The sequence below is a fragment of the Pyxicephalus adspersus genome, chromosome 2 (genome assembly GCF_032062135.1).
Source record: "Pyxicephalus adspersus chromosome 2, UCB_Pads_2.0, whole genome shotgun sequence".
Lineage (NCBI taxonomy): Eukaryota > Metazoa > Chordata > Amphibia > Anura > Pyxicephalidae > Pyxicephalus > Pyxicephalus adspersus.
Window position 1 is genome coordinate 132,471,772 of NC_092859.1, and position 5,603 is coordinate 132,477,374.

Sequence of the window (5,603 nt, forward strand, 5' to 3'; positions counted from 1 at the left end):
TATCACTTACTGTAATGTTTGACCTCATATGTTTATTCAACATATGTCTGGTTACTGGTTGGTGCTCTTCTTTTGTTTTGAACTTACTTGCCCATTCCCCTTCCCCCCCCCCTTTATTTTTCTCTTCCTGTTATTCTCTGCAAATTTGTTGTGTAATTGTATTGTTTATTTTATTTGAAAATTTCAATAAAAACTTTGAAGAAAAAAAATACATTTTGGCAAATCTGACTGACCTTTGTCCAGACATCAAACTTCTGACACTTGACCTCCATAATGTTGGTGGTGGTAGTGTTTTTTATTGGACAGAAATTTTGGTTAAAGTTGGTAAAGTTGTTAAAAAAACAATATAGCAGGGTCAGTGATTTGCCATTCTCAATGAAAAGTGGAAAAAGGACACTGTTAACCAAGTGTTTGTCCCTTTGGCCAATCAGGGGAGTCATGTGATCATTTATTATAGAATTGGTAAAATTATATATATATATATATATATATATATATGAACCAGTAATGGTCTCTTATCCTATTGCAGACACTGGTTGAAGGAAGAATGGAGTCATGTGGTAGCATTCTTGCTTCACAGCTGTGGGCTTCTCCATTCTTTGATATCAAAGACACTGGAATTTGATAAAATTTGTATATTAGGATTATGTGAGGTGTCTTACTTTGTTACCTACTGATATAAACTAGACTTGGTGTGTGTTCAAAGGATGCAGCTGCTCCTGGTTCAATGAAATAAAGGTATCATCAATGTTTTCATTATTGTTCAGCTTTTTTTAACTGGTAACTCTCCAGCTATGGCCTAAAGCGGGGGTCGGCCAGGGGGCATTAGGAACTACCGGAGGCGGAGCTCCGGTGCCGCCCCCTTGCAGTTGCTCTCCTATTTACCGCGGCCGGCGTTGATACGTTTGCCGCCGCAGTAAATAAGGAAAGCTCCCTGAAGGTAAATCTCTCTCCTCTGCAATGCATACGGAGGAGAGGGATTTCCCTTCAGAGGGCGTTCCCTGGTGGTGGGCGGAGCCATTAGGATGGGTCCGGCCCACCCCATAAATGGCCTAGTGGCCATAAAGGTTTGCCAACCCCTGGCCTAGAGACTGGCTGGTATTTTTTGTTACCCAACCTTTAAGATACCTGTAGTTTCTTTCGCCTTATTGGCTGACAGGAGTAGTGACATTCATGCCATTACACCATCCGGTCAGCGACCAATCAAGGTAATGCTGTAGAGGAGAAAAGAGTCAAGAAGTGGTGCCATTTGTGCTTTCTCCTCCAGACCTGCATGCAGATGAAAACTTTACTATGCCGTTGAGGTATGAAGATAAAAGCAAGGGAAAGTGGGAGTCAGAATTGAGTCCTGGTATCCTCACTGTAATCATCCTCACATTGTAACCCTTTGTTATCCATGTATTACAATAAAAGCCCTCTTGTTTCAAACATATTGTAACAATTATATTTTTAGCTCTCATATTGCAACATCTGCCAATGAATTGCCCACTGAATATTCTGATTGATATTTGTTGCCTATTTAAAGAACCATATCATTGTAATGTAATCCCTTGTAGGCCTGTTACTATTAAAACACACCACTTTTTCACCCTTCCATTGAGGTGTTATGCCCCAGCTATCCTCATATTTTACAGCTGTAAACCCTTCCCTTATGGCCACGCCACCAATTCTTTAGGCATCTCAGGATCACTGATTTTTGTAAGATAAATGCTTGACTTTAAATAAATACATTAAATATGTATACACTAAATAATAGGTACATTTTTTTTGCAAAGGGTACAGCTGTCTACTGCAATTTTATTTTAAATTGCCTCTGTAAAAAGCTATTTAAAACTAGTGGTTGGAAAACAGATGGCAAAGTACAATAGAAAATGTTTCCCATTTGTCCTTTACATATATATTTTAAGTGCTTATAAGTGTTTACTTGACTGTTTTCACTGGGTTAATGTTTCTTAGACTCATGGGATTAGAATCCAGATTTTAAAACTGGTTTTATAAAATGTCAAAAAAACTAAATGAGAAGGTGAAAACGTGAAATGTATATATAAAAAAATTTATCTTTATTTATAGTTAAAAAAAAAAGTTTATAATGTTTTACCCCATCCCTAGATCTCATGTAACCTTTGTTTTTTAAGTAAAAAGCTACAAGGGCATTGAAGAGTGAAAATGCGTCTGAAGGTGGCTATGCACAATGTTTTCAATAGATTGTATGATAGATTTGATTAAAAAACATTTGGCGTGATTTAATAAAAGGTCTCAAAGGCTGGAGAGGATACCTTTTTATCAAGCTGGGTGATCCAGCATACCTGAAACGGATTTCTTCAGTCATTTGCTAATGTTTTGAATCCTGGACCAGATCTATTCCAGGTTTGCTGGATCACACAGCTTCACTGTTGAAAGTGTATTCTCTCCAGCCTTGGAGAGCTTTAATAAATCAGGTCCATTGACTCAAGTGAAAATTGATACATATATGGATTGAATGTTGGAATAGAGAATGCCCATTTTTGTCCATATGAGTGATTCAAACTCCCTTCCTCTATCAGCACTCCCTAATAACCAGCAGAAAATTAGAGTTCTGTTTACTATAACAACAAGCAGAACCAGCAGAGCTATACAGTACTGTAAATGGATAGAAATTGTTACTGCTCTGCTCGTGTGCCCCCATCATTGCCTGCAGCTCGCTCTTAAGCTTTGATCACAGATATGTGCAGAAGAAATGATCAAATAATCAAGTAATTAGTGTGCTCCTCCACTGGCAGCTTTCACTATCCTCAGCATCCTTTTAGCCAGGTGAACTCTCTGCCATCCCCTGTGCTCAGCTGGAGGGGATTAAAAAGTATCTGCAATTTTAGACATAAATGTATGAGTTTTTAGGAATTCATATGCATTGCCATAGTGGAATGTCAGCCTCAGGGCATTTTTTTTTTATCTATATGGCTACAGAAAAATTCAGATGCTTTTCAGGAGATACCGTATATAAACTTATTGAATTCAGTCATGACAAAAGAACTGCAATGCAGGACCCTCTGTGGAGCTAAACAGAGGGGTCATTAGAAGACGAGGCATAGACTTGGTGATAGTTTACTTTGGCAGTACTAAATTGGTAATGAAATTGATTTTTTTTTGTTCTACAATTATCTTGGCTTACATAAAGCAGAAGCACACCAATCTGATTTATTGCAGGTAAAAAAGCTTTTTTCAGGTAGTTTTATCAGCAACATATGCTTTTTAACAAGCCTGATCTGAACAGAAGATAGAGACTTTGATTGAACACTGTTCTTGCAGATGCATAATTGTCCTGCTGGTAATTTCTATTATACCCTCATTAGGAGTTTAGAGAGAACAAACTTTATAGCAATGTAAACACCCTTTTTAATGAGGGAAAATTGGAAACAACATAGGTCACAAGTGTGACCGCAAATATTGAAATGGTATTAAAAAAAGTGGCAGGGCAGTATTAATAGACAAAATTAGGCTGAAATTAGTAAAATGGCAGAGCACAGGCAGGTGTTATCCTACAAGATTTAAAAGACCATAAATGATAAGGCATTATAAAAATTAGCATGCAGTAAAGCAGTGTAAACAAACAAAACTAGGCCAAAATGTAGAGGCACTAGGCACAGACAGGTGAGTGAAGATTACATGAGGAGTCAGATGATTCAGCTGTGTAAAATTGATGTGGCAGGACAGCTTCATTTTGGGGGAATAGGCCCAAGTGGTGTATGATTATCTTTACCACAATAGAAGATCGGTGGGAATTTACATTACATAATATGATGTTTGGGTGCACAATGTTTTCACTCTCACACAATGCTGTGGTGTGCTGCGAACAAAAACAGATGGCCAACCCACCAGTAAAACATGCTGTTTGAGCACCCCCAAAATAAAAAAACAGTCCTATCAATATAATATCAAAATCATTGTATGTCCATAGGTATAAAAACACCATCTTTTGGAACATAACTTTGAAGGAAAGCCTTGCAGCAAAAAATAAAAAAGAGTTTGCAATCAAAGGGACAGCTAAATGTGTTTCCTTTAAATCTGAAATTAAAATAAAAGAAATCCCTGAACAATCAGAACAAAAAAAGGAGGAAACAATGGAAGTGTTTGCCCAAAGAGGTAACTATCAATTATGCTGACACGGATATTTGTCCTAAAAAGGACTCTTGTGTAAAGTGAAGAACTGAAAACATGGGGAAGGGGGGTGTGCTGGTGGAAAACAAGATCCAACCTAACCAATCATTGCAATTCACAAAAGTAAAGCACTGTTTGTAAACTGATCCTAATCTCTTCTTATGCAGTTTGCCAGTTTTCTCTTCAGCTTCAATACATTTTTAATGTGTTTACTTTGAACATTGCCCCTTTGATAGTGAAGGGGGCTGGCTTACCCCCCTAATGGCCCTTCTAAGCCTGCTGTAATGGTCAAATGGCCATGCAAAGCATTAGGGTTTAAAAGGTTTCCCAATAATAAATTTACAAGATTAATGTTTGATGACCAAGAATTTCAAAACCTGCACATTGAAGGCGAACCTCTTCTCAATCTATTGGCATGTGAATGCAGCTACTACAAGTACATTGGATTAAGTCTGTGTCAACTATAAAAATGTGAATGTAGCTGCTGACTAAGCAACCACAATGAAAAGACTATATGATCAGTAAGGTTAAAACACACGCAGATTTACCTGAAAATATGGCTCCTTGTCCCCTTGTAAGAAGCTCACAGGACACTAGGCTTTGCTCCTGGGTGTGAATGATGAACGTTCCATGGTAATTTTAGACAGTGTGCTCAGAAATACTGATGTCCCAGCAGTGCAAGACACCGATAAATATAGATCTCCTGCAGCTGTCCCCTTCTTCTCTTATATCAGAAGTGTGGCTGAGCATATGTCAGTGTTTAGTTAAGGAATAGACTAATACTTGATACTTTCTTCAATATTTACTGTCAATGGGAATGCCTATTGTAGACATTTTCTTTTAATGGACACTTGGGAGATTCTGTACAATACCATCTACAATAAAGAGTCTAAGAGACACTAAAAGATTGATCAAAATGATTATAAAACCCAAATAAAGAGAGAAAGGCAAATTTGGAATAGAATAATATCTCACCTAATTCCATCCTCCTTCTAATTCTATCCCATAGACTTAATCTGCTCATATAAATCAATAATTTGCTTTTTGTTTGTATACATCATGCAATATAGAGGTGCTGAAAGGCATGGGACGATTAGGCCCATTTCAGGCTTGCAGATGACCCAGCATTGTACCTCAACCATGCACCTATTTAACTGAATGCGCTTGGGAAATATTTTGTACATGCATTTGTGTTGCGACTGTGGCATGGTTCCTGGAAGTGTCATATAACTTCAGGCTGTGCAGTTGCATTCCTCTTATGGTGATCACCTGCAGTCCAAAGACAAGGGCAACATGTGCCAATGTGATAACCTGCAGTGCGTTTGCTGCTCCTGGAAACTTGTCTCATTTATGTGACAGGAGCCTGAAAGTGTTAGAATGGCAAAACTCTTTTTTTTATTAGCAGTGTGGACCTATATACAGTAAGTGCGCTGTATGATTATGATAGTCTATGATAGATACACTCTCAC

At 37.9% G+C, this 5,603-nt stretch overlaps 1 protein-coding gene across 2 annotated transcripts in view; it reads right to left on the bottom strand.

The window, feature by feature from the left end:
• Positions 1-4,827, bottom strand: part of FSD2 (fibronectin type III and SPRY domain containing 2) — a 36,940-nt gene extending 32,113 nt beyond the window's left edge. For both annotated transcript variants that reach the window (XM_072402435.1, XM_072402434.1), the window contains exon 1: positions 4,683-4,827. The gene's annotated coding sequence lies outside the window, so the exon portion shown is untranslated. The remainder of the gene's footprint in view (positions 1-4,682) is intronic.
• Positions 4,828-5,603: the final 776 nt, after the last annotated feature.